The sequence below is a fragment of the Neovison vison genome, chromosome 8 (assembly GCF_020171115.1).
Source record: "Neovison vison isolate M4711 chromosome 8, ASM_NN_V1, whole genome shotgun sequence".
NCBI lineage: Eukaryota > Metazoa > Chordata > Mammalia > Carnivora > Mustelidae > Neogale > Neogale vison.
This window is the reverse complement of record NC_058098.1, coordinates 66,019,900-66,029,147: the sequence shown is the minus strand read 5'-3', so window position 1 is coordinate 66,029,147 and position 9,248 is coordinate 66,019,900. Positions and strand designations below refer to the sequence as shown.

Genomic DNA, 9,248 nt, shown 5'->3' with positions numbered 1-9,248 from the left:
CCTGGCACAACCCCCGAGCGAGAATTGTCCGTGGTTAATGAACCACATCACAGAAATGGTGAGATAAGAGCAGAATAATGGAGGCCCTGGGAGAGAGCAGGGCACGGAGGCCAGGCTGGGATGGAATCCTTAAATAAGCTCCACATTTATGCAAATATCTCAGGCCAGCTGCATAATCTCCTCTTTGCTTTTTGAGGGTCTACAAATATCTCAGGAAAATGAGACAAGGACATGAAGCTTCCTGATGCTGCTTTCCTTAGGGTTGCAGGGCACAGTTCCCCGGGGTAAATTCACTGCCCTGGTGAGAGACAAGGAGAGGGAGGGCCGGGCCAGCAGGCGGGCACTGAGAGCAGGTCAAACCCAGGAGGGCTCACTGGGCTCCTTGAGGCTGAGTTCCCCACCGCCCCCCACATTCCTACCTGCAAGGCAGAGCTGTGGGCGGGACAACCCTGTTGCCCTTTGCCACCAGCTCCCAGACAAACCATGATTCCCAGGCAACCACCCAGTAACCCTCTAGCTGGCTAGACAGAGCCAGGCACAAGGGCACATAGAAGATGCAGTAACTGCCCAAGGCTAGCACAGAGAGAGGGAAGTATCTGTCCTCAAGTCCCAGTGGGGGCTGAGAAGTGGGGCTCTGAAGGGACCTCGACTCACCTCAGGGTGGACAAGCCACAGAAAACAGAGGCCCACCGCTGAAGAGGCCTTTTCCTCAAAGTCCAGAAGAGATAGGCCCCAAACAGATCTGAAGGTGGCCTTGCCGTCAACTCAGCCATCTGCTGGCTATCAGGTACACCATAGCCATTCGATGGCGATTCTCCCACTGCAAACGTCAGAGCCAAGGTCAGGACTGTCATCCGTCACTAAGCACTAAGACCCATTAGAAACAATATAAGGTATCATACGATCATTTACATCGCTGAAAACACAGAAATCCAGTTTCTCCTTGCATAATACATACAGCACATAGATCAAATTAATACACACGCTGACCTCTTTCTTGAAAAATAAATGGTTCTAGTTTTAAAGTATTAAAGCGTAGATTTATGGGACACGGACGATTGATTTAAGAGACCTAATTAGGTCATCACATGCATAATCGTGTTCTGTCAGACGAACATGGCAGGAACAGAAACTGACATCTGTGAATGTATTTCCTGAAATACCCTAGGAATGAGAGACCCTAGGTATTCAAAAACTCATTTCAGAAGATAACTGGATAATAGCAAAGACGCATGAGGAAATGCTTGATTCTTAATCAAAGATGAGCAAGAGATTAAACCCAAGAGACTGAAAGCAGGAATGCAGCAATTTTCTCCTTCTTCTCAGACTCTTCCCTCTCATAGGTGACCTTCAGGGATACTACTGACCTCTGTTAACCATGAACGGCCTGACTGTGAGTCCTTCCTTTGGACCCTGGAGGGCCACCCAAGTGCTTCTCGGGCATTGTCACTTGTTTTGGCCAAGAGGTATTTAACAAGTGCCCACTGTGTGTCAGGTACTGTGTTCGTCAAGGTAGAGGGCTGCAGGACACCGCTGTTCAACAGGACCCTTGCCTTCATGGGGCTTGGGGACCGAAAGAACAAATTATTCTGAGAACCAGCTATCTTTAGAAGACTGCACGTAACACCAAAGTGCCCTAAACCCTCCCTAGCTTGGAATTCGGCAGGTTCAGCAGGAAGCCGCACAGAGTTAACCTCGCTGCAGAGTCATTGTGGAAGTTGGGCCACAAATGCTCTGACTCCGGGGAATGCTTTGCGCTCAGCCTGTGGGGTGGGAAGAAGAAATACACGGAATAGAATCCAAAGCCCCATTTTCAAGGACTCTACCATGGAGTAACTTGGAAGCAAAACCATAAGAATGAAATAATCGCTACCGATGGTACTAGAACAGTCACAGGCGTTACTGCAAAGGCACAAGGAAGACTTGGAGGACTCTAAAGAAAAGGAAAAGGCAAGAGACAAACCAAAAGAACTGTCCTCGTTTCAATAGTAATAAAATATGCAATCCAATTCTTAACAATGGGCAAAAGACTTGAACAGACACTTTATAGAAGAACATATCTGAATGGTTCATAAGCACATGAAAAGATGCTCAGTCTCCTTAGTCACTGCAGAAATGTAGATTAAAACCATACTGAAAGGAGTGCCTGGGTGACTCAGTGGGTTAAGCCTCTGCCTTCAGCTCAGGTCATGATCTCAGGGTCCTGGGATCGAGCCCTGCATCGGGCTCTCTGCTCAGCAGGGAGCCTGCTTCCCCCTCTCTCTCTCTCTGCCTGCCTCTCTTGTCTGCTTGTGATCTCTGTCTGTCAAATAAATAAATAAAATCTTAAAAAAAAAAAAAACATATTGAGATACCACTTCACATTCACCGATGAGGCTAATACTAAAAAGACTGACCATACCAAGTGTCCTATGTCTCCAGGGAAAAAGCAAAATGGGGCAAACACTTTGAAAAAGAGTTAAGCAGTACCGGAGTCAATGAAATATGTATCTCTTCTATGAACAAGCAATTTTCCTATTTAACCAATAGAAATGAAAGCATCTGTCTCCTCAAAAACTAATACAAGAGTGTTCCTACGTAGCAGCTTTACTCACAACAGCAAAAAGCTGGAACTAACGCAGAAGTCCATCAACAGGTGAGTGGACAAGCATACTGGCGGATGTCCATTCAACTAAAGACTCCCTGGCAATGACAAGAACTATTGACACCCAACTGTATATTCCATGTGTGTGACATTCTAGCTTCGGTGAGAGAAGCTGGAGCGGCAGGTGCTGCAGGGGTTGGGGAGGGTTGGGGTAGGGGGCAAGAGGGACCACACCGGGTGATGGAAGCAGTCCATGTCCTAACTGGAGTGGAGGTTTCACAGGTGTGTGTATTTATCCAAACTCATCCAGCTGAACTCTTAAGATCTATGTGTTTTATTTTATGTAAATTACAGTCAATTAAAAAAAGGAAGCTGTTAGACAGGAAGGGGGCCAATCTGCATAGGAGCCCGGGATCCCCTGGAGAGAGGAGGGATGGGCATCTTCTTTTTGAAGTTTCAGCTTGAGTAGACATTCTAACAGATCGTCTCAATTAAGAGCAGTGGCAGCAGAAGAGGCAAGGGGCCTCCAGGGAGGAAATAGGGTGTCTGGCCCGGTGATCTGGCACAACCCCAGATTCGGATGGGAGGATTGGCCGATTTGGGGCAGGGCACAAAGGTTTGACCTGTGGGCACAGAATGAAATGAGGGTCTGCCAAGTCAGATGTGCTGAGATCCCTGCTGGGGCTCTTCTCTGGAACAAGGAGAAGAAGCAGGGGTCATTGGGAGACCCAACAAAAGCATGAGCTCCCAAACGCCCACCTGAAGTTGGCTTTGAAATAGAATGAAGGTTGACTCCATGAGAAAAGTAATGTTTTGTGCAATTTAGAAGTTAATCAAATATAATCTAGTAATAGCCTTGACCAATACACCCATGCTTTCCAAGTGGATTCTTGCATACCACACTTATTATTTATTGAATTATGATTGAAATAGATTTAGCATTTACCATGTGCCAGGCTCTGTGCTGGGCACTGAGAGCCTACAGTGAGCATAATAGGTAAGTCCTTGTACTCACGCTAGGAGAGAAAGTATCCAAGAAATCAGGTGGAGACAAGGGGCAGAAAGCGAAGCAAAAGGGAAAAGAAGAGGACCATGGACCACAGTGCAGAGGAGGGGTCTATGGGATGAAGCTGGGCAGGGAGAGCTTCTTGTAAGACCGTGTGGAGCAAACACACCAGGATGGGATGAATGTGTGCAGGCCGTTTGAAGTGACTGATGGGTCGAGCAGGACAGAAAAGGGCAGCACAGTTGGCCAGGCAAAGGGGCTGATGCTAAGACTGGTGGGAGCCACGGGAAAGTTCTGACCCGAGGAGCAAGTAGACCCAACACAGGAAGGTGTGTTCCTCCCGCTGTTTCAACAGCAGACAACAGGAAGGTAGGGCTCTGCTCAATTTGGGAAATTTTACCTTCCACCTGCCAGTCAGCAACAAGCCATTCCCCCAAGAGCAGCAGATGATGAGGACATGGCTCTTCTCCAGCCCTTTCTGCAAGTCCCTTACCAGTAACGGCAGCTGGCACTCAGCATGGATGGGACAGACAAGTGTCGGGACCCTCCCCCACAGCCCAGAATTTCCATCACTTCTTCTAAAGCAGACGGCGGCTTCTGAGCAACTATTTTTGGTCCAGTTCATGAGCAGCAGGCCACGTTGTGAGTTGGCCCCTTAATGAGACACAGCAGCAACCAGGACCCCAGGCCAAGGTAACTCTTGACACAGCAGAAACCGCCAGACTGCCCAGGGATGTCCCCACACCCTGATGACAGGATGCCTTTTGGGGTCACCTGGGTTGTGCCCACTGATGGTCAGGGCCTACAGCAGAGGAATGAACAGAGCCTTAACTACCAGCACGTTCTGGTTGAGAAAACTGAAATGAGCTCGTTCCTGTTAGTTCTCTGGTTTTAGAGTGAGCATGAAATGAGACGTTTCACCAAGAGCCCATTTGCTTCTTGCAGGAGAAATCCTGGCAGGACCATCAGCTCTGGGGCCGTCAGCTGACAGACAGTGTAAGACATGAACAAAGGTGCATCCTTCAGGCCCAAGCACCGGGGCCAGGTGACCAGCTGGACCTCCAGCCTGGCACATCAAAACACCTTTTGAAAAGTTGGAATATTTGAGCTTTAGCATTTTTGCCCCAGAAACACTTAGAATTAAGATTTTTTTTTAAATTTGTTTGCTGCTTTAGAAAATCAGGTTTGTTGAGTCAAAGCTTACTTCAAAACAGAAAACTTGTGATTTCCCAAAACTATAAATATTTTAACCAGCAACAGAATCCTGACCCTGAGGACCACCACCTTGGGACTCTAAAATGTTAAAGAATAACCAGGCTGGGCAGTACCTGGGCCTCCCATCGGCCAGCTTGGTCCAGAGAGAGCAATCCACAAAGGATTTCAACATGAAGTCTGTCTCTAATTTCTCGAGCTGTCCAGAAACAGTACAGAAATTTTAGTTTTTTTAAAAAAAAAAAGCATTTAGAAAATCATAGAGTTTTCTTGAGCAACAATAATGAAAGCCAAGGACGTTGGTGACTCAGTCAGTCAGCTGGGGTCTTTTTTTGTGTGTTAAAAAACACATTCTTTCATATAACTTAAATTTCTCTCTCTCTCTCTCTTTTTTTTTTTTTTTTTTAAAGAGAGAGATCAGAAGTAGGCAGAGAGGCAGGCAGAGAAAGAGGAGGAAGCAGGCTCCCCGCCAAACAGAGAGCCCGATGTGGGGCTCGATCCCAGGACTCTGGGATCATGACCTGAGCCGAAGGCAGAGGCTTTAACCCACCAAGCCACCCAGGTGCCCCTAAACTTCTCTCTTTTAGGTTACTGTTTCTAAGGTTAATATGACAAATACTGGTTTGACCTGAGGAAATATTTTATCTTATTTTTTTAAAAGACTTCATTTATTTATTTGACAAAGAGAGAGACAGTCAGAGAGGGAACACAAGCAGAGCAAGAGGGAGAGGGAAAAGCAAGCCTCCCACCGAGCAGGGAGCCTGATGTGGAGCTAGATCCCAGGACAGACCTTGGGATCATGACCCAAGCCGAAGGCAGATGCTTAATCAAGTCAGCCACCCAGGTGCCCCACCTGAGGAAATATTTTAAAACAAACCTACTGCACACTTTTTCGGCACTCTGTGGAGCTCTCTAGTATTGCCTGATACCAGAATGGGTTTTGATACCTCTAATGCGAGCCCAGGGATGTGGAGAATTTCCCCTCTGGGACAAGCACTGTTCTACCAGATAAATACTTTGCCCAGCCGTTTGGGCCCTTGATGGGGAAAGGGATGGATATTCAGTAGGGAAACAGGAGGCATGCAGAGCTCAAGTCTTCTGCGAACAAACAGGAGCTATTGTCATTTTGGAATCAATATTGAAGTTGTTCTCTTACCAAAACCCAGAATGAGACTTCTTGTACAACAGCAGCTCAGGGCAGACAAGGACATCGCAAAACAGATGCTGCATCCAGCTGTCGTCCAATCAGAGGTTCCAGAGCAGGCAGAACTGGGACCCCAGCAGGCCTTCTGCAGAGAATAGCATAGACAGAGTTAATCTCCTTAGAGCTTGTGCTGTTGGAAATAGATAGTTGCAGAAATTTGTTGAAGATGTTCTATTTTAAGTCCTCCTAGGGAGCAACTACAGATAGAGAGACTGAAATTTATCTCTACAATTGGTATGGCAAGTCCTGATACAACAAAGCAGGAATCCCACAGCAGATGGTATGGGATAAAAACAGCGTGGGGGTACACAGGAGACAGACAACGGGAAAACCAGGACAGAGAAAGTGTGATTTACTCATACCTGGCCAAATGATTAATTGTATGCTGTCTAATGAGGAGCAATGGGAAGTTAATGCCAAAACTAAGTCATACCTCATTTGTAGAAATTATATGTTTATACACGCCTACACATCCTAACTGTGCAGTAAACTGTACATTGTCTCCTTTTGCAGTGTGGATTCAATCCTTTATAGTTAATACTTCCACCTCTTAAAAAAAAAGTGAGAACACTGAATATTTTCTAGTTTTGTAAAAAGATACATTGAGTCCAAAAGAATTAACGGACCCAAGTGGTAATTATAACCAAGCATTAAGTGCCTAGACAGAGACTATCAGATACACAACCCCTTAAAATTTTAAAATCTTGGCTGTTAAGCAGTGGGTATCCCACCCATTCCAGTGCTGTCCAAGAAAAATATGACGTGAGCCATGTGTGATTATTAACAAGGTAAAAAAGGGAAATAACAACAACAAAAAAAGAGGTAAAATTTAAAAGGTAAACAGAAATAGGTAAAATTAACTTTAGTACATTTTATTTAACTCAATATATCCCAATTATTATTTCAACATGTAATCAATCATAAAAATAATGAGATATTTTACAATTTTTTATATTCAGTCTGAAATCCAGTGAATATTTTCTACTGACAGCACATCTTGGTTTAGACTAGCTGACCTGCCAGGTTCCAAGAGCCACAGTGGCTGGTGGCTAGTGGCTGCAGATCAGATCACCAGGCATATAGCACACGCATACGCACATGCCCGCATTGCACAGAGCAATGGGGAGGCAGAACTCCATGACCAAAGTGTTTTGTCAGCACTAATGTTCTTGCTTTTGTTGTTTATTCTGAGCAAATGAAGAACAGCTCCAGAGAGGAAAAAGCTAAATTTCTGATGATGCGTTTCTGGCAACATTTTTGCACTAGCGTGATCCATAGATTTTATTTAAAGCTCCATAAATCTCCACATTCCATAAAAGCTTAACCAAAAAGGGAAGCAATTTCTCAAAAGTGAGGGGCTAACTTGAGTGCTTGCATAATTCGTGTCCCATGTCCCGTTGATAGAGGTAATTATGAAAAGCAATTTAAGCAGATCATACTGCTTTTTGTGCTCACTTCGGCAGCACATATACTAAAACTGGAAGGATGCAGAGAAGATTAGCATGGCCCTTGCACACAGATCACAAGGCTTATTAAATCAAAAAGGAAGAGGTTGTCACACCTCTGTTCTCAGATACTAAGAGAAGTACCTGTCTAAAATAAACCTGGCTTGCAAGTGTGTTAGAGCCAAGAGGGGTGCTTCACACAGGGCGAGAAGGTCGTCTCTTGGAGAGGACAAGCAGAGAACAGCTCACCGTGGGTGATCGAGGGACCCGAATGAGACAATCGCTGTAAGAAAAAAAGACACTGAAAATACCCCAAGGCTCCCCCTCCCCCCAGAGACACGGTCAGCAAAACAGTGCTAGGGAGAGAACAGGTGAGAGAGGAAGGAATGATGGGATGCACAGAGAGAAAGCGAGACTCCAACCCCAGAGAAAGATGGCATCTGTATTTGGCCTTCCAAGAATTCCGGGAGTCTCTGCAGCCTGCAAGGAGCTCCTGAGTCCCAGGCATTCCGGGACCGTCCAATATGAGCTCAGCAAGGAAAGATACGCCTTCTCCCAACACAGTCACCTAGGATATCTTTAGTTAAAAACGCCTTTGCTTGAAATTCTTGCCTTGTGGGTACTTTAGGAAAAGCTGGGTTGGTTTTTTTTTTTCCTTCTTTGTCTTATTTGCAAAGAGCTCATTTAATACCATAAACTCAATGAGCCTTTAAAAAGAAGACGGGGGAGAGGGGAAATACCTAAATAAAATAAAAAGGAGACAGAGGGAAAACTGAATGATCCAAAAATGAGAAACATCATACCAATCTGCTATTGAGAGTTCTTTTAAAATGAGGGGGGGGTGGAAATGCTCATTTTTTAGGTTCATTAACTCCCTTTAGCCGTGTTTTCATGGTCCAGATACAGGAATATATTATGCATGAGATGGACCTTCTGCTCCTGCTCTAAAAATGTCAACCTCTTTATTTCGTCTCCAACCCACAAGAAAAGTATGGGATTATTCAGGGGGAGGCTGCCGGAGACTACAGAGATGTCTACAGAATCTAGAACAGCGGTCTCCAAGGAGTCACACTCCAAAAAATACTGGTTTCACTTTTTACAGTAATTAAAAGAAAAATGGAAAAAGCAAGTAAGTGGTCCCCGAAGAGCAGACACTGGAGGCTGCACTTGAATTCCCCACAATTCAATCACCATGATGAGCCTTGGTGCAGGTGTATTGTTATCGTGGGAGGGCAGGTCACTAGGCTGCACTGCCAGGGTCTCAGAGGCTGTTTCATCACAGATACACTATACACGGAGGCCTGGAGTTCCACGTGTCTGCAGCTGCTGTAAGCTGTTTTTCCAGGATGGTATCAAATAATTGCCAACAATGATTAAATTTAATGTCCCCATGATATTATAAGTTATGTCCTTTGGGAAGGAGTCTGAGTCTAATATTTAATACCAAGAATATGAATAAACACTGAGAAGTAAATAAATAAATCATGCCTAGAACGAAAGAGCAAAATTTTTCAGCTATAGCTATCATATTTACAGACAAAATTAATGGCTCAAATGTTTAGAAAAAATAGATTACACAGAATTTCTAAGTCTTTTTTATCAATTATTTTTTTCTCCATGTGACTTACTTAGCATTCAGAGAGCTCTACGTCTCTGTTGCACGTCTGTGGGTGTTGACCGTTGATGAGGATGACACTGTGTCCTCAGAAGTAATGACAGCAGAGGTGGGCGTGCCTGGGGTTGCACCCATACACCTATTGTTGGGACTAGACTCTGGGTGGACAGAGTGGACAGCAG

At 45.1% G+C, this 9,248-nt stretch overlaps 1 non-coding gene across 1 annotated transcript; it reads left to right on the top strand.

Moving 5' to 3' along the window:
- The first annotated feature begins 7,453 nt into the window (after nt 1-7,453).
- On the top strand, nt 7,454-7,560 carry LOC122916649. The gene has a single exon (XR_006386273.1). It is a non-coding gene; the product is annotated as a U6 spliceosomal RNA (small nuclear RNA).
- The last annotated feature ends 1,688 nt before the right edge of the window (nt 7,561-9,248 follow it).